Source organism: Anopheles arabiensis, chromosome 3 (genome assembly GCF_016920715.1).
Source record: "Anopheles arabiensis isolate DONGOLA chromosome 3, AaraD3, whole genome shotgun sequence".
Classification (NCBI taxonomy): Eukaryota; Metazoa; Arthropoda; class Insecta; order Diptera; family Culicidae; genus Anopheles; species Anopheles arabiensis.
The window spans coordinates 6809788-6834984 of NC_053518.1; the positions used below are offsets into that span (position 1 = coordinate 6809788).

Genomic DNA, 25197 nt, shown 5'->3' on the forward strand with positions numbered 1-25197 from the left:
ACGCCATGTCCACGATAACAGGCGACCACCCTCGTTGGAAATTGTAACGAAGTATGTAACAGCTACACGACAGACCCGCCCCTGGCAGGGCGCAATAAATTCAATCCCGTTTTTCTACCCGATTTGAGGATCGACTGTCGTAAATTTTACTTACAGTCGTGTTTTGTATTGCTTCTTTTTTCCAGTTACTCCTTTACGCCACACACACAGACCTATAGATAGATGCAAACAGAGCAGCACTGGTTCAGATTGGAACCAGATGCGATGTGGGTGTGTGTGTTTCTTTTTCTCTTCTTTTTTCTGTTGTATTCTGCAACAGTGAAAAATCCGATCCGGTAAGATTGAGCATTGAAGCATTGACGTGCTTTTGGCAGGGAGTGTTTCCATTCTGCTTGCAGCATCGAGTTCTCCGCAGTGCCTAACAACGTTTGCTCTAATGCATGGGTGACAAAACGGCACACCGAAGGATTCATGCTCATGTTGCCCGCCTCGTGCACGAGCTTGTGAACCGAGCACTGCAGGCAGCCACGAACGCTCTTTGGAAATCTTATCGTACGGAAAAGGCGTCCCGTTTTTGGCATGCATGCTTGCCAACGATGTCGTACGATGGAACGGCACACACACGCATGCACAAACGAAAGCATCGATGATTCAGAAATGGAACACCGTTGCGAAAACTGATGGAAAGAAAACGCTCCAAAAGGTTTATCTGGTCGAGCCCAAAACTAAAACCCCTTTTTCGCTTGAATCGATGGTTGATGCAGTGTGTGTGCGGCGCAGCCTTTGTGCTGTGGGCTGTGTTGGGAAAAGGTACCCGTCCGAAATAACCCTTAAAAATGTAGCTTTCAAACCTCCGACGAACGTGCAGAGTGTCTCACAGTGAGTGAGTGTGATTGGAGAAGATTTATTGATTGCAAACCACGGCAGCAGCAGCTAACCGGTGAAACAGTGGACGGTGTAATTTAATAAAGGTTGGGTTGCTGCTGAACCCTCACCAATTTTCGTCTCTTAATATGTGATGATTCCAATAAAACAAGCCATTTTTTCGTGCTTTCTTCAACGTTTTCCTGATGCTTTCACGTACACCTAACCTGCACGAAGCAGCGTTGATGTATGATGTGTATATTTCTTAACCATCGGTTTAAGAACGCCACAAGCTCTCATTCTAAACACGACCTATTTTGCATGACTAACTCAAACAAGCACACACATATAAACCATTGAACAAACCAGCTAGCCAGGCGTGCGACTCATGCGATTTGAACATTATCCGGTAATTGCAGCGACATTACGAAACCGACCCCTCGAAACCTTAGCCCCTCCGCAAGGCTGCAGATAGTTTGCTCAAGTGGAGAAACATAATTGTCACTCATTACCCTTCCGGAGCGGGGTTGGTAGAGTCTCAGGGTGTGCGGTGCGGTTCCCCCTGTTCATTATTCATGAGCGTTGTTTGTTTTGAACCTTTCGTGTGCACGTACGAGACGGTTATTTACCAAGCGCCACGAAGCGAACCCAGTCACCAAGAGCAAACTGTGGGGGCAAAGGATTGCGCCACCGTGCTACACACAGATGAACTAAAATCTCCGAAAATCAATTATTACACCTCTCAGGCTGCGAGGGTGTGCCATCCGGGAAAAACGGGGTCGCCAGCGGCTGTCACACGCACACCCACACACACACTATTGCGTGAATTTAATAATCTGCGTCGGAATCTTCTGCTGCCGGCTGAAAGTTGTTTAGTTTCTGTTACATGATCCACCTTGGTCTTGGCCTGCGTGCTAGGGAAGCCGACGTGATCGCTGCCAAATGTACGCTTTCCAGAAACCTCCAGAATGTCGTCGTACGTCCTGCCTCGAGAGGGATGAAGATAAGTTTTTGAAGCCGCGGTGCGAAATGATATACCGACGGTATAGCTTCCTTCAGGTGCGCTAGTAGTCCTAAGTGGTAAAGTAAATATCGTGCCGGCGAGAGCGTTGCGCACGAGTGTTTTTCTAGCGAACGGTTTTGAGGTGAAATACGGTAAGCTAGCGCAAGTTGTTTAAAATTCAACCACTTGGCACAGGCAGGGTGGCATAAGTGGCACAGTTCTTCAGGCACAACACCCGAAGAGCGCTTGACAAATTGGCAATTAAATTACAATAGATCGTGTCGAAGGTGCTACGGTGTTGGTGGTGGTTGTGGCGCCGGTTGCTGATGAAAAGATGAATTAAGGACTTGGTGCCTGAATTTGGAGGTACGGCTGAGTATCCAAACAGGTGTTGGAAATGTTTGAAAAATAAAAGAAAAAGTAACGCCAACCAAACGGCTCGCCGAACTCGCAGCGCTGCTGTTTGAATTGTAACTGTGTTGATTTTAATTTTAAATCATTGGCAGGCAGCAAGATGGTGGCTTGCAAACCGCTGGGAACCGTATCAGCTGTGGCAGAGCGTACTCACTATCTCACTCACACACACACACACACACACACGGAGGCATTTGCTTCTTCAACTGTCGACCTGACTGGAAACGGCGCACGGTACGCAATGAATTGCTGAGTAAAGCAAACCTCTTAAAGGTCAATATCGCTTCAAGAGCGGACCGGTTAGTTTTCCGTGTTACGGTGTCGATAAGCATCCGCCAATCTCTCTGTCCTTCTTCCACCTGCCCTGTGCCGCACTGTGCCGCTCTGTGCTAACAAATTATGGAAAATGAAGATGCGAAATCGGCCGGAAATTGGATTCTTCCCGGAGGTAGCAGCTACGCCCGGGCGTGGGCTTCACTCGTGTGTCTAGTAGCGCGAAAGCGCCAAAGATGGTAAATTATCAGTAGCGGCAGTACCGGATCAATTTCCCGGTGCTAAGAGAGAGAGAGAGAGAGTTTCAATGAGCGTGCGGTAGCGGTGCGGGATAGAGATTTTCTTTGTTTAGCCATTTAGGCACACCCGAGACAACGGTGGCCGTTGTGCGATGAGATAATGTGCACAAACGGAGGTGGATCAGTTTTTGCAAAGCTCATTACACTGCTGGTACGCTGGTCGGGTTTTGTTGGTGTGCAGAAAGGGTTTCGCTTTGGGAAGAAGTTTGCATGCTCATTTAGCACACCGGATCGAGTTAAGCGAAGATGGGTAGATTGCTGTGCCGGTGGATAATAAGGTGCGATAAAGGGCTGAATTTTGTTTAATTTTGTTAATTTTATGAGGCATCGTAAGGCGTAAGGAGTAATCCAAAGGAGGAAGTTTGCTTATAGCTGAATTTTAATTTTATCTTTTGCGTTGTTAGCATCAATCGATAGCGGCAGATATTGCATAAGATTGAAAACCGTTCTACTGGCTGTTAAATAGTCTTTTATGGCGAGTGGTGTGCATATCTTTAGGCGTTGTTTGAATTTTATTATGCTTCGTGCCTACATTTAGGCGCAGCCGCATTTTGAACTGTTTTGATCAGTTTTAAATCGTAATAAAAATGATGATATTCGAAACCTCTTATCAAATCGCAGTTCTTGTTACAACTTGATAAATATGAAACGATCCTTCAAACATAATTATAATCAATTTGTAGCTCAATCTTAATAATCTCTGACTCTCAGAAGCACTGCGATAAATACTCTTCAACGCTCGCAACAAAGTACAATAAATCCTACTGCTATGCCGCTCGGTTAATCTTTCACACAAAACCACACACACACACAAGCAACTGGCAAATCGGATCAGCCGGCTTCATTGGTAATTGAAAACTACATCCAACTACCGTCCAAACGCAGCAGGGCTTCCGTCGTGTCGTGCCGCAAAGTCCGTTGCGTTCCCCTCAAGAAGGCAAGCAAACTCTAGCGCTGCTCTGGCAACGTACGCTCGCTTGGATAGTACAAGCTTCACTGCATTTCTATGCCAGTTTCTAGGAGCGGAGAAAAAGCCACCTTCCGCTGCTTTCCAAAGAGTTAAAGATGTGGTGCGGTTTGCAAAAAGCTCCTTCTCTCATGCGCCTTGGAACACTGCAGAAAAGGGACGCCCTTTCCATTGCCCTAGACAGTGGCCTGGTAAGCTTACACTCGTAGGCTTTCAATCTGGCATGAGTAACTGTAGCAGGGAGTGTTTCTTGTGCACTCTCGGCACTGTGTATTGCATGGGAGAAATAATGAAAATTAAATTACGTTCTGCACCCCGTTCCAGTGTTTCGCTTACGGTTGATATCATGGGGTTGAGCCTGCACGCAGTAGCAAATGATAGAATGGGTATTTTACATAATTACAAATGCCAGAGCGAGAGCTACACGAAACACTAATCTAGCGTTGGGAGCGTTGAAGCGTTTGAGTTATGTGTTTGTTCGTTGTTGCATGAAATTATTTAGCTACTTCCATCATGTTAACGATCACAGTTTGGCTTAGAAAGTAAATCGTAGACGCCTTATCGGCGTGAGGTTAGCTTCAAGCACGCCAGAAAAAGGGCCCAACACTGCGTGTTGTAGCAAAAACATGTTTCTTTACTCACTTTAAACGATTTTACATAGCAATGCTCTTCACACTAGCACAGCAGGCGAACAAGAGTCGGCGTAAATCGTGCGTCCCCAACCTCGTACCTATGCTCTATTTAATGCGGGTGTCACTCGATCCCGAATCTGCCCATCCAAGCACAAAGCCCAGCCCACAGAGCGCAGAGGGACTTATCAAATAGACCATGGGACTTATTCAACCATTCCCGGTCTCCCGCTTTGCACACTACCAACGAGCAGCTCGCTTTAAACCAAACGACTAGTCACTGCCATCTTCGCTCGAAGGAGAAAAATCCAGCAGCGCTGCAAAGTCTGCTGCTCCCTCAAGGCACCAAGTCGAAAGTGGCCCCGAAGCGACTCTTACTTCAGCTTCGAGCGTTGAGGGTTTATATCGATTTTCTCCCTGCGAACAGAGAGCAGAGCGTGGTCCCTTCCGAATGCTGAGGATTTTCAGTCCGCACAGTAAACTAGCCGCCAACAGGAAGCTAGTTTCCTGGGTGTGAAATGGTTTGCCGAGAGAGAGAGAGAGAGAGAGAGCGGCTGCAGTACTGAAGCGAGGGTTTTTTTTGTTGCTGTTGAGATAACACACCCAACCAAGCATCCAGCTCTGCACGATCGACATGCCTTGCCGCTAAATGCAGCAACCATTATGGAGCTGAATGGATGAGAAAATGACGCCAGTAAAGCGGGTCAGGCGGGTTGGAAAAGAGAATGAAAAACACGCTGAAAACCCTTTCCGTTTTTGGCCATGAGGCGTAACATGCGGGCGTTTCGGTGCCCACTTGGGTACTGTTTCGCTGAGAAATAGCTGGCGGTGATGTGGAGGTAGCAGTAACGGCGGGCAGAGACCGGGAGAGGCAAGCTACTGGATGGTCATTTGGTGATAATGCTTCACCGTTGTCGTCACTGATAAGAATTCAGTCGGTGCGACCGGTCGTTAGGGTCTGCTGGATCTTCGCCCTGAAATGTGTGTCCTGACCAAACGACCGTGCGCACATGGCCTAGCAACGCAGACACACAAACACCCACCAGCTGAAGGTCTTTTCTGCGTTTGAGTTCGGGCTCATACGAAAAAAGGGGTTCCCATTGAGCTGATTTTCCACCATCCCAGAGTGTGTGTGTGGGCCAGGGCACTGTTGTAATTCATGACGCAAATGGTGCACGGAAAAGGGCTCGCGACTACTAGGCTGGGCCTGCAAATGCTGCGTCCAAGATACGGCCGACCGCGTACGGGGTTTTGCTGCAATAAAACCTATTCCCCGAGCGCTAATGACCGTGAGCATTCCGTCTAATTGGGTACGTGGCCACATGAGGGATTTGGGGAAGATCGGAATCAACAGAAAAAGGGTCATGCACATGGTGAGAGAGCCTTTGAGGGTGAACTAATGTTATGAAAGTGTTGTTTTGCGGGATAGTTCATGAACTTTTATCTAAGAAATGTGTTGAGTAGTTAGAAGAGGGCATCTGTTTACTTGTGAGAATGCTTAAAATATACATTGTACAACGTAATGCAATGAAAAATCTCATCCAACATGACACAAACTATACAAATAGGCTTATTCATCATGCAAACTGTTTCCTAGCACAAGAAAGAATACCTCTTCACTCAAGACTGGTCTGCTGGAATTCTCCCAAGGAACTAAAGCGCACCAGACCACTATCATCTCAGCTCGACTTCCGATGGTGACGATCACGAAGCAACACGAGCGTAACGGAACCTACTCATTTTTAATGATACCACTATTAGGACTACCGGACGCCTTCATCCTTCCTTGTTCTGCTGCTGAAACAATTCCACCACTAAGAAGCGCTCGGGAAAGAACAGAGTCCTCCTGGAAGCTGTATGGCGAGGGCGAGAAAAAATAAATGGCACACGTTTTTTCTTTTCTTCTGCCCTTGCGAGAGTGACGGTGCTTGTGCGGGTTCGATTTAGGGTGATTATACACTGCCGTTGCAAATCAACTCGCTGTGGGAGCAAACTCGTCGTTCACCCGTTGGGCTGTGCTAATAGGCCGGCACGTCGCTTTTTGCTCATTGATTTGCCGACCGATGGCGTGGTGCAGATGCAGTATTAGAAGGAAGAGGGCGCAAAAAAAAAAAAATAGAGCAATCATGGAGCAATCGAGAAGAGCAATTGGAAATTAATTTTAATCACACCGCTTTACTGGCGCTTTTTTTTTCAATGAGGATTCGTCACGGTGCTGTATGGTGAAGGATTGAAGAGTATTAAAACGCTATTAAAATGAGAATGAAAGCATACTTTCAGGCGCTTTGAAATCTTTCAAGAGCTTTATCTTTAGGAATGTATAAAATATGCACAAACTACTCTTTGTTTTGTTTGAATTGCGACGTTTGCTGCTCGAGTGTTTGAAGTTGAATTTATGTGCATCAATTTTGCAATTTAAAACCTCTTGCCTGTGTTTTACTTTATTCCTTGTGTTAATGAATATGTATATAGAAACACTCTCAACACTTCATGCTAGAATACATACATGTGTTTTGCATCCGATCGACCATCTGTTTCATTACTTTGCTATGGAAAATTCCATTCCTCGAAACCATTTCCCATTTCTGCTCATCATTCTAACCTTTCCCTTCTCTCAACTCACACAACCACTCACTCTCTCTCTCTCTATTGCTCTCTCGCTCTCTAACTCTTTGTATCTTTTCCACAAGCCCACACCGATCATGGGTTATAGCCGTAGCAATCTCGGGTCGTGCGGGTGGTACGGGCGTGGCACAAAAATCTCAACATTTCATTCGCCAAGACCGGGTGCAGCACCAGTGGCAGCAGCTCGCGCTCCATTTCTTTTGCGCGGGTCTTTATGCGCCTTTTATGTTTGTTTGCTGCCAAGCTGCCAGTGTGTGTGCAGCGTCCCTAATCCACCCTCCCTTACGTATGGTACACAAATTCTCATACTTTTTCGGTGCATGTGTGTGTGTGGGTTTTGTACGATAGCCTGCAAGCTTCGTGAAGCAACAAGAAGAAACACGAAACATAATGCCCATCCTGTCATGGGAATCCTTGCATACACACGCAAGGAGGTTTCCCCCCGTAAAACACACTCAGCATTGGTGGAAGAACGGTCGATGGTAGAGATAGCCGGCAAAGGGGGGCTTTTTTGGTTGCCTGATGGAACATAGCTCCCCGTTGTTTTGTTGTGCGCTTGAGTGAATGCTTTGTGTGTGTGTGTGCGAGAGTGAGAGTTCACCTCGGCCGCCCAGCCTGTGCCAGTCGCCAAATTGCTTCCAGCACATTTCCCATAACTGCTTCATTCATTCGCATGCCGTGCGTTGCTGTGTGGCTGGAAGATATTTTTATTTTCATTTCTCATTCCTTCACCTTTTCCCGGTGTGTCGTTTTCTGTATTATTTTTTTTCTACTCTCTCTCTCTGTTTAGGATTTGGTCTGTTTGCTGGAGCTATTGTTTCACGCGCCCGGCACAAAGGACACAGTTCACAGTTCGGTGCGTAAAGCACGGCTGCGTCTCTGCCACTCAGTGTGCCTCGTGCGCAGCAGGAAACGTCTTAAAGCTTTAATTTCTTTTCCACGGCAACAAAAATGTCCTCGCCATTTTCTAATGGGAGGGGCAGATGCTTTTCAGTGGCAATGCTCAGGCTCAGGGCATGATAAGAAAGAAAAGCTCGAGTGGGCCGAATTGTTTTTGAGAAGCAAGCGAGCACCACCACACCACGAAACACCACGCGCTGGCGTTTCCCATTTCAGGTGAAACTTTTCCACCATTTATAAGCTTAAGACGCCGAACATTCTTTGCGTGTGCATAAACCCACCGTTCCAGCCCGATGGTCCGTGAGCGCTGTGGTGAGATGGGAGGGAGAATAATTTCCTGGCTTCCAGGTATACGGCATTGGAAGATTTGCTCGAAATCAAACGGCAAACACCCGAAACGGGAAGCGAGGCTGAGACGCTGCTGAGGGCCGGGATGTGAACTAGAGAAGTCTAACTTCGTCTTATCAGCGTTATTGTGGTATTGCTGTGGGCTGCAAGGGATGGGGTCGGTTGACGAAGGTAATGAAGAGGAAAAATCGATATCGGCTCGGTGCTGAAGTGGCACAATCAAAATCATGCTACATGGCAGAGATCGATCGTGATGCGTTGGAGTGAAGAAAGCTTTGTCCTTGGACATTCAGAGCCGCAGTGCAATGTAAAACGTCTTTCAATTCCAATCTGACTGCACTCATAGATGAAAAATTAAATATAAATATATTCTCAAATCAAATTGGAATAACAATCTCATCTCCAGAGTGAGAAATGTCATCTAGGAGTACAAGCGCAAGACCACGGTCATTGAAAAGCGCACACAAAAACCACATTCACAGATTGAAGTTTACGGGATGTTGTTTCAATCGATTATGGAATTGAAATCGATAAAACCTCAACCATGCCAATGGGGCTTTCGTTTCGCACAGAGACTGCTCTCTTTATTTCCGATACCGATCCGAAACCAATTCCACCGTGCACGGAAATTGATTTGGATGAAATATGCAGGTAATTGACGGGCGGGTAAAATCAATCCCCATCCTGCCCCGGCAGCCGACAGCGTTAATGAATGCCAGCTAATGGAATAACTGTAACCGAGACAAGCGGCCCCATTCATTATGCTGATGATGCATGCATTTTAATGCGACGTAGAGTGAGCTGGGGCAGATGCGCACAATGGATCTGGTCGGAAAACAGATATGATTATTTATGTAAAATTGCTGTTTGCTTTGTGTGGAAAATGTATCACGTGCTAGCACTGTTGATTCGGTTCGAATTGAGGTTACATTGCGAAACTAGTTGGCTATTACTGAACATTGAAATATTTTTTGTAAAAAGAGAAAATAAATGCTAAATTACAGCTTTTCAACTCACTGCGCTGAAGAATCCGCCTTAAAGTATGCAATTAGCACAACAAAACGCCTGCTGTGATTCAATTCGCATTACTTAATCCACTTGCAGTGGTTTGCACCTTCAACTGCTCTTGAAACCAGTCCAAATGAAATGGTTTTAATTAAATCAAGCTTTAACGAACGAGAATCATTTGAAAAGGGAACTGCTGATGAAGAACTGCTTGTAGCTTTCGCTTCTGCTACATAACCTTCCTCCTTTTCAATACTGAGAGTAGAACTCTAGCTACTTACAGACTTTGTGTACCATTACTCTACTCGACTATTACTACTGCTGCTTCCACGAGAAAACCTCAACCCAACTGTCTCCCTGTTGTCTTCCCGTTAGTTTGTTCATCGGCTTGGAAAACGGATGTGATTAGCTTCACTCTGGATGGTAAATAAGTTCCCAACTCCGAATCCGTTCTCCCTCTCTTCACACAAAGTGTGATCGTAGATGCCAACGAGGACGCGGAACACCACACAAAAGGTGCTAGAATCACTTCCCACTGTCAAGCCAAATGGGCCAAATGTGCCAGTGCGCTCTTGTAGGCAAGTTCTTGAAGCTTTGCTCGAGCCTCAAGTACTTCTTCCACGCGTGATGTCTTGTGTGCCGTTTGGGACAACAGTGCCTGAGATTTGGTGTTTTGTGCGGTGGTCTGGCTGAGTGGTGAGTTGTATTTTCTCGTCCGCATTTTCACCTCATTTTTCAATGCCTTCAAGAGCCGCACACACACAGTTGACAGCAACCGCAAACAGAATTGCTGGCGCAGAAACTGTCGAGTGCTGCTCCTTCCCCCCGTGTTCCCCCAAGAGTCTGCGCCATCGACAGGCCTCCTTTTCCTTGCTGGCCAATCGCAAGTGCACTAACTGGCGCTGTTGTGCTGCAGATAGCTCACAGGAGATTACACCCGGAACAGGCAGGTAGCGTATATATATATATTGCGCTACTTGGCCGCATGCGGTTGTTGGCTGCTTGATGAGGTTATTAAAAATGAATCTCACCTCTTTGGCCTCCCTGCTGCAGAGCGAAGGTAATGGGAAGAAAGAGCTGGCGAAAAGAAGGTTGGATCGAAAATATGACCCTGAGGCAGTGATCTATTTCGCCTGGAGGCCGGAGCCCTGTATCGCTTTCTACCGCATCGTTTTGAAGAATGTGGTAGTTTTAGCCGGCTTTTATCTCGGGACACGTTGGTAGAAGATTCCTTTTTTGTGTGTGATGTTATATCGAGTTTTTTATGAGTGTTTCTTTATGACTCCCAAGGGAGTAAGGTTGAGTAAGGTGTTAGCAAGAGCGGGCAAAGTGACGAAGAGGCTTTGAAGCTTATGTGCTTACAGAATAGAAGCGGGCAAGGAAGTTCATTTTTAATAAGCCTTCGCTTGCTTTATTATCACGTATGATGAAATAAAATCATCGTTCATCTCTAAAACTAGTCTATTCCTTCCCACATAAAACCCATCAAATGACTGCATCAAATCATTAGCTTCCAAAAGCAATCAAACAACCAAAGACACACGAAACATGGAAAATCCATCACAAAGCGTGTGGATGTCGATCACCGCGTCATTCGCTCCGTCATTACGCTTGTCGATTCCGTGTTGCAATTGTGTTTGCAACCACCACGATGGCATGACTGTAGCCAATCGCGCACACACAAAGCGAACACACCGAGTCAAAATTGATTTGCCGTGTTGTCCAATTTAATACCAGAACCGTGAGCAAACAGCACGTGATAAGGTATCGTTGGGAGAGAAGATGCAGGTAGAGTGTAGAAAACAGTGTACAAACCATTTCACCTGAAATTGAATACAGCCCAACGAGCGCAATGTTCGCTCGTCCATGCCGTTCCAAAGGCTCGGGTGGCCCATTCCCCACGGGCGCTGCTGGACAAACAACACTTGTTTTCTCGTCCGAATAATTGTTTCACCTTTTCGACGCCGTTGCATCACGTCGGCCGTGTTTATCGGTGGATTGGATTTCGCCCTCCCCTCATGCGTTTTATGCCGTTTCAGGGGGCGACTAAACCCTCCTGGGATGTGTTTTTTTGTTGTTGCTCGGCTGCCCTTTTGGGCTTTTTCTTTCCAATAATCAACCACCGGAGGGGTGACCCCTTTGGGTGGAGGTGTGGAGAGCCATGGGAAAAAAACACTGATGACCGATTTTCATTCAATTACTCACATTCCCGCTGGCCCTAGGCTGACATTCAATTCGATGGTGCTCTCCATTTCTCTCTGTTACTCTCCCGAAGTGGTCGAATTTATCGTACTGAAATCGAAATTTTCCACTTGATCAAACTGCAGGCCAGAAGAGTCTCGTGGTTGGTGCACATTTTTCTGTTTCTTTTTACCTTATCCCAGCATCCACTGTTCACCCCCCTTTGGCAATCGGAGCTGTCCGATGTTATTCGGTTAATTGTCGCTTCACTTTTTCACAGGTCATTCGTACGCCGAAAGAAATGTGCTCACAGCGGTCCGAAGGAAAGCACTCTTGTCTGTGTGTTGTTTTTCTCTTCCCTTACCCACCCTCTGTCACAGTGCGACCTTCATTGAGTGTCCATTGACAACATCCGAAAAATTATGATGACGGCTATGATGCGGAGAAGGAAGATGATGATGATGATGATGTTAATGACGATGCTTGGACGGACAGTTTGTCAGCGGGACAAGCGGTACATTTGTTTTGTGGTTGATTTTTTAGAGTTTCTTTTTGCTCTATTCCTCCGTGTTTCATTTTACCGTTAAAACAACATCAGCTTCATCCGGAGGGTGGGTTTGAATGTTATTTTTTCACGCCCTACTGTCCGCGCACACCTTTGGCGCTATGCGGACAACCCGCGCGTAAAAATGTCAACCACGATTAGTCAACCGACGGGCCGGGGCCGGCTGCACACGACATTTCCTGCTGTCGCTGGCTGGCTGACGTTTATTTTAGTGCCCCAGCCAAAACCGACACGCTGGACGGGCCTCACGCTGCTGGTTGTCTTGCCCTCGCCCGCTGGTGTGAAGCAAATTGAAATTAAAAACACGCAAATTATGATGCATCCCGGGTCTGGAGGTGTCTGTGGTTTCGGTCTGCTTTTGCCGCAGGATGATTTCTCTCTATCACTCTCGCTGGTTGAGTGGGAAAAAAGAGAAAAATAGTGTTGATTTTCCAACTGGAAAGTGCCAACCGTGGGCAGAAGATGACCGCGTGATCGTTGTGTCCAATCGGTTTTTACGCCTTTACGCTGTGTGCCACTGAGAAAAGTGGAAAACCGTTTTATTAATGTACTACAGCGACTGCCAAACAAACATATTGACAATGTTTGACATTAAAATAATCTTTATTTCATGAGCAATCTTTATCCTTACATGGTTAAATTGTACTTTTGCTAACGCCTATATTGCAAGGCTTACTTTAAGCGGATAACTTACTAGTCAAAATTATTTATAGAAAATGAATTAATCAATATTTATAAAGCAAGAAAATATCTTATTACCTGGATGTAATTTTCTTTTAATTCAGGCACTACTTGAATGCCAAGAATCTAAAATTTTATACCGATAAACATCCTTAAATGCGCTTATTTGTATGACACAACCTGTATTTAGTGTGATTGCGGTTACCGAGACGGTGAAGCATCATCCCCCAATGATACGCCGCAAAACAAGATATCATCGAGCAAGCGGGAAAATGATAAAAGTACTAGACAAACTACGGTGGAAAGTGAAAACCGCTGGCTAACACCTTCATCCGCGTAATTACACTTGGTAGTAGTGGAGGCGCCCAGTCCCCGGTGCGTATCTGATGGGAAAATAGATTTTCTCCCTCCCGGGGGCAGAGGTTTTTTCTTCTCTTTTCTTTGCCCTCTCTCTCTCTTTTCCATTTTCAAACATCACCAGATACACCTTTCGGAGCATCTCCATTTGATTCGACTCCCTGCTCTTTGCTCTTTCCATTCCGTACTGCTCTATCGGCTGGGATAGTAAAAATAGAGCACGGGAGTTATTTGTTTATTTGTCCATTTAATGGTTCGAGTATCTTTCCCGGGGCTAGGGGGTGTTTTGTGTATCGAAGTTCATTCTACCGGAGAGGGAAAGAAGCCCACGCGCTCATCTTCATGTTTGCACAGATTGAATCGCAAACATTCCCACACAAACACGCAAACACACGTGTGTGCAGGCGACCGTCCAAGCGAATGAAATTAAACATATTTAGAGAAGAACACATTTGCCGCTCAGTGTGTGTGTGCATGTGTGTGTGTTGGGTGTTGTAGCATGTTTACTTCGGTTGCACTTGGACTTGGAGATGATAGATGGTCACCGTTCGGCTGGGTTGAAGAGACAAGACAGAACGATAAACAGGTGGGGAGAGTGGGAACTAAACATGAAGCTAGTGCATTTGAAACGTGTGAAATACGAGTGGTGAGACGGTGGGAAGGTGGAATAGTTTGGCCATTCCGTATCATAAAACATCACAAGTCCAATCCACTGCAAAGGAAGGGATGGAGCGAGCAGTTCAGCATGAGCAAGCACCACTGTCCATGACGGGTCGGAATTGCCGCGGTGAAGCATATTCTACCTTCAAGCCGCGCTAGCCCCCGGCCGGAGAAACGGGTTTCGCTAGAAAACGATCAGCCCGGCTCAGACGGCTGGCAGCATGATTGTCAATCTGGTCCCGAGCGAGGTAAAAGGTGGACCGTGTCGTAATCGTGAAATCGTGCAACATTGTACGCGAACGTGATGCAATCGAAAGTGGGCAAAGTGTGTTTGTTGCTAAATCGCTTACGGTTAGTGGTGGAGATAGAATAAAGTGAGATTGAATTTAGTCACGGGTAGTGTCCGCAGAAGGCTATTTATAAATGGTTTAAGAGGAAGAAATTGAAATGGTTTTCCATGATGGTGAAAGAAAGAATATTCAATTTTACGTTAAAGTGTTGAACTATTTCAACGATTATAGAATGAATTTGTGTATATTTTTAGTTAAACTACTAATGTTAATTTTAAATGTAATTGAATACCTCTCTTAACTATGTTTTGGCGTCATACAGTTTATCATTTTATTTGCAGCAAACGCTGGCCGCTGAAATCCGTCAACCGAACTATCCTGCACGCCAACATATTTCAATTTCTTACACCACAACCACACTGAAACACACATACACTCACACAATTGCATACCAACACAGGGCACGATTTGCTTCTCGATGGCCCGCAATCATCATAATAGCGGGGGACATAAAAATATCCATTTCTTGCTCATCCTGTGCAGGTCGGTCGCGTCGAGTAGCCCCTTTTGCACGACGACGCCCGCGAACCATTTTCCCTTGGATCGTTGACAAAAGTCGCCCGCCCTGCCTAGACGGATTTGTTTTTTTTTTTTTTGCTTGCTCTGGCCGCACTGCACCGGACTATTTTCAGCTCCATCATTGAAATCGCGAGTAAAATAGTAAACCCAACCGAATGTGGCCCTTCCGAATGGCAGCAAAGGTATAATAGGAATGAAGCAGGAAAAAAAGAAGCAGCAACGCACAAGACGTACCATTACGTCGTCCCACCCGAACGAGAAGGTAGAAGGGAAAACTGTCCCATTTCGGGGCATCATAAAAATCGCATTCACACGCACAGTACCTTCCCAGCTTTCTATACAAGCTAGCAAAAAAAAAAACTGGCACACCAACCAGCACACACGTGTGCGTTCAACCGTCAGCGTGTGCGTTCCGCTGCTCAACAGCACGGCCATAAAATCGTTATCAGAAATAAATTGCGTGCAATGTTCAAACTTTATTTTTTACGATTATGTTCGCGAGACGGTGTGCGCACATTATGCGGCGAATGGTGTACGGGCAGTGGCAGTAAAGGGCAACCGAAACGAATACACTGTGGGCTTCGAAGTGCAACCGAAAGCTGACAGTGTAAACCGCAAAGTATGCAAGTATGAGTAGGAGTTTATCATTTGGTGTGGTGCTCGGGGTGTTTTTTTTTAAGACTTTGAAGCGCACATCCGTTCAGCTTACACGATTTGGGTTGGGTAACGTTTAGGTAGCGAAACGCTCATCTCTCCCACTGTAACCCGATAGCATGTAGCCACACTGTACCGCCCTTCTAGAAGATTACAAGATTCACAGGTGTGTGTGTGTGTGTTTGTGTATATTTTATTAGGTTGGTTTGGCTTATGGTGCTACCTTTTGCTTGCTCTGAAGGTAGCTTTTTCCATCGGCCACATTGTACGGTAGCTTGACAGCATACAAAAAAATGAATCATCACAAACCCCTGACAAGCAAGATGAACCTCGGTGGCACAGTTTTTGCTACCCAAAAGTAGCTTCACTGACGTTACGACTCCGAATGATGCCAACTCCAAGCATCACTGCACAGTGAAGCTCAAACCGGCAAAGCAGTGTGCGCACAATCTCATCGCTGCCGGAAGCGAAAAGCAACATGATGACATAAAAATCCGTTCCATTCCCTTCACGGCACACAGGCACTCGGGCACACGCAAGGTATGTCCATAATTACGCGCCTCCAGCATCAAATGGTGGCGGGTCGTGCGTGGAATAAAAAAACCGACAAAGCTAAACGTTGAAGGCAGCATTGCGCCACAACAGCTGCTACTTTGGTTTAATCGATTCGTGTACGGAGCAAAAGCGAAGAATAAAAACCACGCATTGTCTCCTTCACATCACGGCAGAAATAGCGCTGGATGGCTTTTGATCCAGGGCCAGTGCCTGTATCGCAAAGCGCTTAAAAGTATTTAACACAATCAACTCCCGATGCCTGCCAGTGACGGATAAGCATTTGATGTTGCTTTATTCGTTCATTCCGCTTCATGTACAGTTAATTTTTGTCCTCGTTTCGCCGTTGTTCCGGAGTCGTCCATCAGTGAGCGGTGCGCACGGTTAATGGTGCGTGTCGTACGTGAAAAGCCAACGCAATTAAGCGTCCGGGCGCTTCGATTGGCTCCCGAAAACAAGATGAATAATGAAATTTCACTACACAGTTGTTGTAGTGTTGCTTTCTTTTAATGTTTTAAACACCACTTACAGGCCACCCGGAAATACATGCGAGCCGCCGTGGTTTTTGGGGAGGGGGCGGACAAGAAGGCCTTCTTTATTGTGGCGTGACAGGCACTATTTTCGATGGCCAAAAAAGCGGCCTTGGGAAATTAAAGCGCACGGTTTTGGCGCTCCAAAATGGCCCACCGGCTCCGACGGTCACACATGCGGCCGTCGGGCTAATTGTTTATGAAACATTGACACGCAATCGGTGTGCCTGTGGGGAGTAGGAATTGAGGGTTTTTGTGTGCCTTTTGTTCCGTTTTGGGACTTTCACCACCACCAAGGATAGGCCATTTTCACCTTGAAAGTAATGGTTTTATTTGTCGGGGTGAAACTTGTCCGTTTTATCAGCGGCAAGCGACACCAACAGGTGTTGGAATAATTTAATTAGTCGAGTGCGATGTTTTGAAGAGGACAAAAAGATCTTTTATTATAAATCATGGCCAAGTATGTTTCATACTTACAATTGTTAAGAAATATCGTATTAAAAGGCAAAGAGAGTAAATAACATAAAAGTTGTACGGCAAATTGCATACTTTTAGGCGTTTTAGGGCAAATATCTTATCTCTTCATTTAAAACATTGATATTGAAGTGTGCAAGGATCTATCTGAGCTGGGAGACTTTAAGAATAAGCAGCAGTACGATTCAATTCACCCCATATTACCCGCGCAATGGTCATGGCTATGACAGGAATGATCTCTTGCCACATTCGCACTGCAGCTTGCACGACACACGCGTCGCCCGACGTCGCTGGTGTTGCTGTTGATGAAATGTGAGAGCAACGTGCGCTCAGCTCTATTTGCTTTCGTTCGCTTTTTTCCCTTCTTCATATCTGTTTTTTTTTACTGCTTCTCCTGCTTCATCTCCATTTAACCATGATCATTTAGCCTGGCACCAGTTGGCACCGCCAGATTGTACGGCACTGGCCTTTTTTACCAGTTCTTTTTCAGTGTGTGTGTGCGTTATCTGCTGAGCTTTTAATTCGCACCATTCGACCGCTCCGGCAGTGTTATTAAACATTCAGCAGGAACAATCACTCCACGCACACTTCCAACCAGAGCGCGCGTCAGTTTTGCGCCCGTTTGGGGAAAGCAATCTTGAGAAAAGGGGGACGCATTGTGTTTTTTCCTCCTTTTCCTTGCCTTTTCCCATCACTCTCCGTCACTTCCGAACCTGTCAGGGATGGAAAATATGGTGTGTAGCATTCGCCGTTCTTGTGGCCAGTGTTCTCTTTTCGGGGACAGCGACTGCTGTTGGGCTTGCAAGCGTTGAGGACGCTTTGCACAGAATGGTAGCGTTTGCAGACACCTTCCAGCGCACGGTTCGCAGGAAGACGGTGACCCAGGAGGGTTGGTTGGATTTGATTTATCCTTCTCCTACACCATCCTTGCACCAAACTTTTGGGATACACTTCCGGGACACGCACCGGCGCACCCGGGATTCAGATTGACAGGTGCATTATGCGACACGCGCGGGACAGCGTAATAATGTTGCTGAGCGGGCTTTAATTTAGTCACGGATGGGTCTCATCGCATCTTATCTTGTAGCGTTTAATGAATCTGGACTGTAGGAAGACCAAGTTGGTTAGTATGCAAATTGTGTTCTGCTCAGTGCAGATGTGTTTAAGACAGCGACGGCGCACAATGGAAAGACAGCGAGCAGCGCTGAGCGCATTTTGCCACGTTGAAAGCTTCTTGAAGTGAACAATTCTTAAAGCATGTGCTAGCACAAAGTTTGTAATGAATAAAAATCTAGCACGAATGTAATTAAGTTACACACACACACACACACCGACGAAAAGGTGAAAATAATTCAACTAGCTCCAAACGAACCATTCATTTGCCTGTGCTGCCTCATTCATCCATCTTTTCCACGCATCGTAATGACTGTAATCATGTTAAGATCCCTTCACCTTGCTTCAGCTGGCCCTTCTCACTCGCTCGGGAAAACAATCTGCGAATGAGTGCTTGTGAATGTGAGTGGTTGAAAAGTTCGCCATGCAGAGCCCCAAAGAAGGAGTGGCAAATGCAAATGCACTGAAACGGAGCCTTCATATGTGTTGGATTGAAATATGTTTGCAAGCTGTTTGGTAGTGGGTAGGAAAGCGCTTCCAAGTTTGTTAGCAGAATTCATTGTGTTCAAAAAAACGACAACAATAAATTCTGTACAAAATAAAATGAAACCCCTCTCCACACGCAGACGAGTGATAATAAATGTCCGCGCCCAACTATCTGCACAATGATGTGATGCATTTACTTTTTTTTCTTCCTTTCGACTCTTCCACCAGCCTCGGCAGCGCCAGCTTTTTGCCAAACCGCATACCATCGCAATGGCGGTCGCTCTTCGTGCAGAACTTCATCCGACACACACCGCAATGTGCAGTACATGCAGCTTAGTTTTGCATTCCACTCGCAGGAGCGATATGCAACGGGGGTTCGGTCCGGTTGGCTACGGTTGAACGATCACACACACACCTTCGGTTCGGGTTGGGTGCTGCACGCAACGATGCACATGCAAACCCGGGTGGCACCGGGGCATTGAGTATTTGCATCAGGTTGCACGGCTGTGGTGCAAACAGCAGGCCATCGAGGCGGCGGGGTTGTGTTTCACCCACAACAGTACGGTTTGCTGCATTCAACAGTGCTCCCAGTCGGCCCCCTGATTAATGGGTATTAGAATGTTGGGCGGCATTTGGACGGTAGCATACACGACATTTTTCGCCGTTTTTTTGTAATGGATTCGTGATTTTTTTCTATTACTATTATTGCAATGGCTTCTCGGTTGGCCCTGCCCAACCAATGGGTGCTTCCATTCCATTTGTTTTTGTTGCTGCCCAAGCACGTTGACTTTGTGCTTTTGAATTTGTACAATCACTTCTCGGTCGTTCCCTTTTGTGTTTGCTTCCTGGAGGCGCTTTCAAAAATGAAATCCGTCTCGTGCTCCTTTTTTGTGTCCATTTCTTTACTCTTTCAAAAGCACACTCACACACACAGCAACATGTGCGTGTTGAGTGTTGATGTGATATGGTGCAGGTTGTTTCAATTGCCCGAAGCGGTCCGGCGGCGGCTAGACAACCAGAAATGAAAATGGGCATATAAACAAACAGAAAGCCGTAGTCCCGTCTGTCGGGAGTTTTTGAAGTGAAATGAAAAAGAGATTTGTTTTCCCTCCGGGGTGGGTTGGAGCCCCAAACTAGAGGGTAGGTGGACTATGTTTTTAGGGGTACAAAGCAGTGTGCTTCGCCGAATTCATGTAATCCATGCTTCATGATGGGTGTTGCTATGGCAAGATTTGTGCTTTGAGATGAATTTGGCTCGCTGAAGCGAAGTTAAGCAGGATTTTAGAGCCGCTTTGTGATAAGCCTCTAAAAAGCGTGCTTATTCTACGAAAAGTATGTTATAACAGAGCCTCAGTTTTGAAGTATTGGACAGATTTTGTACAACATCATCATAAAATACCTTATCAAATGGTACCAAACGATCCAGAACCGACACAAATTGCACCGCAAACATCGTGCGCTATCATTCAATTAATTGTGCCTGCCTGCGCACTGATATACTGTACCCCGCTGACACACAAAAATCCACTCTCAGCACGTGCCATGTAGTATTATTTTCAATTTATGACGTTGAGCCTCCGTTCCGATTCCGGGGTTGTTGTTTCTCTTTGCTGATTGCCATTTGCGAGCAAAGGTTGTATTTTCTTTCATCCTTCACTCCCTCGCTACCAGTCACAGCAAGCAGCAAAAAGAAGTAAAAAAAACCTTATACTACGAGCCGAAAAGAGTTTGTCTTACTTTTCACCCATTACTTCCCGACCAGTATCCGTACGTACGCGCTGGGAATCGTAAAATCAATATTCCTCCCGTACACCGACCGAGCGGAGCGGCGCATTCGTAACGCAACCGCGGCTGGAGGTCAAACCCGCTCGCTTCCCGATTCCGGAAAAAAGCAGCCCAACCGCCTTTACTTTAGCCGGCATTTTTGTGCTGTAATTTTGCCACCCCTCCTCCGCCTGCTTGAGATCGCACCCCACCCGAGAGGATGTTCGGTACGAAACGCCTCGATTTCGGGCTTGCCGCGCGCGCGAATGGTGTGCGTCGGCTGGCGGGCGCAGAAACACAGAAAAGCTTTTTCCACAGTGAAGTGAGGAAAGTGGAGCAGAGAGAAAAAGTGTGTGAGAGAGAGACAGAGAGAGTGGGATGGTATACTCTCCCTTACTTTCTTGGTGTGGTGCTGCTGCTCGCTTGGTACACGACCACATCGTGTAAAGGCGAATGTGTGTGCGGTTCGCGGTGGTGGCGGAAAAAAGGCGTGCGTTGGAAGGCTGATTTGTTTCATCGACATACACATTCGCACATTCGTACACACCATTACAATCTCAGGCGAACGTGTGTGTACTCAAACACACACACACACACACGCGCGTACAGAAGGATTCAAAGACCAGCATGTGACCTATGAAACGCACTCGAGCAAAGAAATGGAGCTTTGGAGTATTCGCAAGACATCAACAGTCATTCAATTTCACACACACACACACACCCTTTCCACTTGAGTGCACAGCATTGCTGTTGGTGTTTTGCAATCAACCCCTAGCTGCAATAATTCACTTTTGCCGAGCAAATTAAAATGCAATTTGTTCACCCCTCTTGAAGCTGGAGAGCTGTTTTTTTTCGTTCGAACTTTTCCCCAAACAGACATCTGATGCGCATTGTGCCAGTGTGACAACGAGTGCCGGTGCAAATGGTGGTAAAAAGGGAGTCCCACTATCACTGGGCTAAAGAAGCGATCTCTTGCTTGGGGTTAAGGCAACTGGGTTGTGCTTTTTAAGATGCGAACGATGACGAAGATTAAGCGACCTTACCAATGAAGTGGGTTTAATGCTCGATTGCAGAAGGGTTGTCGGGATTTGGGTCGGGAATTAGTTTATAAATTGAACTCGTTCTCGTCGTTCGTTTGGGTGGGTTTCGACGTCACAGTTTAGACTCGGCACGGATTGGTGCTTTGAGCTTTATTCTTAGTTGGAGCGGGGAGTTTATAAGAGCAAATGAATTGAAACTATAGACCAAAGTGACGGATTTATAGGGAGCGCTTTGGAAAGTAAGGATTAATGGAAAAGGAAATGGATCATGAAGAAATTTTGGGTGTCACACTGAGACCCCAGAGATAAGAATCACCTTATTTCAAACTTTGATCATAATAAGTTAAGTCTTTTGTTGATTTAAATTAGTAACACATATTAAATGTCAGTTGAAACAAACACCAAATTTTACAAGATTATTAATACATCCTCAAGCCGGTCCTGATGTAACGCCTTGTTTATTTTCTCCCACGCCAGTGATGCCATCACGATACGGGGAAAGTTTCACACGAGCAAGCTATTTCGGTGCTGGACTCGGTGGAAATAGTTAATGCCCTTCTGGGTAGTGATAAAATTGAAATGTTCCAAAATAGAACCACCTGTAGCGGGAGGGTTAATCGGTCGGAAGCTACACGTGCACGCAATCCCGCGGAACCTTAAACCGTATCTCTTACTCATATGCTACCGCCTCAATATTGTTTCTTGAGTTGTCAAGTTTGGGCGTTCAAATTAGAATGAATAAAGGTTTTCTCTGAATATTATTGGTTTTAATTTGTCTCAAGTTAATTCATTATTCCATTTCATCTAGAAAGGGCACTAAAAATGCCAACAAACACAGCACCGTCGCCCCAAGGGAGCTGTCATAAATACCACGCCGAGCGAGAACAAGCTGGTCCACCGTCCACCTAGCAACAGGAGTGGGCACGTTCTATCGGTAAAATCGATTGTATCGATCCAATTCCAGCAGGGTCCTTGCGTGGAGTCGTCCTTGCTCGTAGGAGCGGGTTCACACTCTTCGCACCGCAAACACGCGCGCGCGCCTTGTGGGAGACTCCCGCCCCGTGGTCAACCTTACAACACCACAGCGGTCACCAGTGCGCCGTGTTTTACACCAGCACCGTTGATTAAAACCACTAACTATTGGTTCACTGCACTGCTTCCGTTCCATGCACACTCTCCGTCCGCTCTCTACTCGTTGTGGTCGTACATTAAATTTGGCTGTGTGCTGTGTAAGATAATGCGAATACATTATTTAAAGCCTTACCTTCGCGCATTGCTTCCACGCTGGGGGGGGGGGGGGGGGAGGTGCCCCTAATGGCCTCCGGCGACCTTCAACGACACGCAACACACACACACACAAACTAGCTGGCTTGTTTGGCCGCGTCGCACGCAGTAAGACAGGATTTCCGTTCCGTCACGAAACAACTGAGGGAAAAAAACTCGTGGAGGACCCTTTTTGTTTAACAACCGAATGGCGTCTTGACTCGGCGGTGCTGTCGAAAGCACTTCAGGATTCACCTCCACGACAGGCTCTCAATACTTGCGACGCACACGCACACGACGCGACACCATCCAACACACACCCACTTAATGGTAGTGTCACTTCAGCCAGTACACAGCACAACTCGCAGCAGCGTACATTCTTGGAGGTCGCGCACGAAAAAAGGAAAACAGACAAAACTGGGCGCTTTATTGCTTTAGACCGCCTCCAAAAAAAAAAAAACTAAAAGAAATCAACAACAACCGCGGGGTCACACACTGATCAGATACGAAGCGCTTCAACCATTTGCAGCACGTAATGCCGGCCCGGCCGGTGCTGGTGGCGGTGGTGGTGTTGGCGACACCGATCGATTACCATTTTCACCGTCATTTCTTTTACGGGCGACACATTTTTTCTACACTTTATTTTCACTTTTTTACACCAGCCCGGAGCGAGCTTTTAGGCTGCAAAACAAGCTTCACGCGCGCACAGGCTCTTACATCCTTCAGGGAATTATTATACACATACACACACGCCCGGTGGTGCTATTGCGAGTAAGAAAAAAAATGGGAAATGGGAGGCGAAAAATGGATCACATGTTGTAAAATTATGAAAACACTCATACGCGTGCACACATACAAACACACACACACACACACACACACACACACACACACACACACACACACACACACTACATTGGATGTTGCCTTCAACGTGAGGGGGTTCAAGTTGTTTATTTTCTCCTACCCAATGTCATTATCAACGACCAGTTGAACGTGAAGCTGGGTCTTTAATTTGAAGCATAAAACAAAACCTTCGGACGGATGGCTAATGTTTGCATTTTTCCCTTTTTTCCCCTATTGCTTTATTTCTACGAGCTGCCGTTCGAAGGTTGGGAGGTTTGATTCGATACCTCTTTCGAGAACGTAACGCCCATTTTCAATCCCTTTTTTCTTCGTTCTATTAGAAACATTCAATTAGGGAGGCCTCCTTTAAGGACCTCTTTGAAAAAGACATAAAATTAAACAGAAATGAAAAGCAAACCGTACCACAAGCGTGTGGAAGGGTTTGGGAGAAAATAAAAGCGAGTTTTGATTGAGGCGTTTTTTTAACTTGCCTTTCCAATTGGAAAGGAGTGTCGCAGCAAACCCTGTTGAAGGGGTTCTATTTGTTGAGGGTTTTATTTGCTCCGGTTGCTGTTGAAGCATAATTTCGGGGGGGAGGGGGGGGGGCGCTCGTTTAGTCAAAAATCTCCCGAAGAAGAAAACGAATGGAAACCCGTTACTTAAAAATAACATCACGCTCTCCACGCGCGTTGCAAATGTCTTCATGATCAAAGGGCTGGTGCAAAGGAATATACAAAGGCGACAGACAGAGGCTCCAAACAATGCCCGTTGTAAGGAGTGTTGGCGTCTGTTTAAACTATACTTGAAAACTCCCGGTTGGCAATTGTTTTCCAGACGAAAGGGCCGCCTGCCTGCCAGAAGAGGCTTACACGATACCTAAGTCTCCCCATCCCTCAGTCTACAAAAAAGGGACGTCCCAGTGGGACAGTGGGCGAGCGAGTTCTTCCCCTACCATTGCCCGTACTGTGCTGTTACAGTACACACACACACACACGAAACACGCTGCTAGACCGCTACTACCACCGTCAGCACCATTACCATTAGTAGTGTCTACCTTTACTACAGACCCGTAATGGAGTGAGGTGGGTGGTCAACACCTGCCCTTCCCCAACACCCACACGCATACACACACACTTGCTCTACCCTTTTAATAAAGGACATGGATTCTTTCCGTGGAACTTACAGGCACGCACACACAAGCAAGGATACACTAACACACACACACGCACACATACACTTTTGGTCGTTCGCACTCAAGCACGTGTGCAACCGTGCCCCGTCCACTGTCCCCGTCCACCCACGGACAAACACACACAGACGCACACACACACATACACACACCTACACAGGCACACGAAGGTCCTCGACGGGTATGGCAGAGAACACCGTCCCTTGGCGGACGCTAAACGGACGTTCCGAGGCAACTGCGAAGGAATCGAACGACGTCTCGATTGCTACTGAAAAGTGGTACCGCTCGGCAGGCACGATCTCGGCTCACGGCGTTGAAATCAACGGTTTCGTCGACTTTGCTGGGTTTACTACGATGGGTTGCGCAGGGTTGTCAAACACTGGAAAGAGTAGAGTGGAAGGTTTTCGTGTTGTTTTGGGCCTCTTTTTCATGTTCTTGTATCTCAATCTCATTTAATAACATCTTATTCCAAACCAATGTAGATCACATTTCTTAAACTTATAGATCGTTATGTATAATAATAATTTAATTCAATAAATATCCAAAATTTTACAATTTCAGCCTATATTTTATACGATTTTATTGAACTTTTTTACTTACATAAAAAATTAACATAATTAAATAATGTTAAATGTTATTAAATAAA

The 25197-nt window shown here is 46.2% G+C and overlaps 1 protein-coding gene across 6 annotated transcripts in view; it reads right to left on the reverse strand.

Annotated features, from left to right (window-relative positions):
* Positions 1-24828, reverse strand: part of LOC120901313 (potassium voltage-gated channel protein Shaw-like) — a 66768-nt gene extending 41940 nt beyond the window's left edge. For 4 of the 6 annotated variants that reach the window (XM_040309150.1, XM_040309147.1, XM_040309152.1 and 1 more), the window contains exons 1-2: positions 24546-24825; positions 22518-23278 (exon numbers count right to left, since the gene is read on the reverse strand). The gene's annotated coding sequence lies outside the window, so the exon portion shown is untranslated. Of the gene's footprint in view, positions 1-22517; positions 23279-24545 lie in introns of all 6 variants that reach the window. The other 2 variants (XM_040309148.1, XM_040309149.1) reach the window with 2 other exon arrangements.
* Positions 24829-25197: the final 369 nt, after the last annotated feature.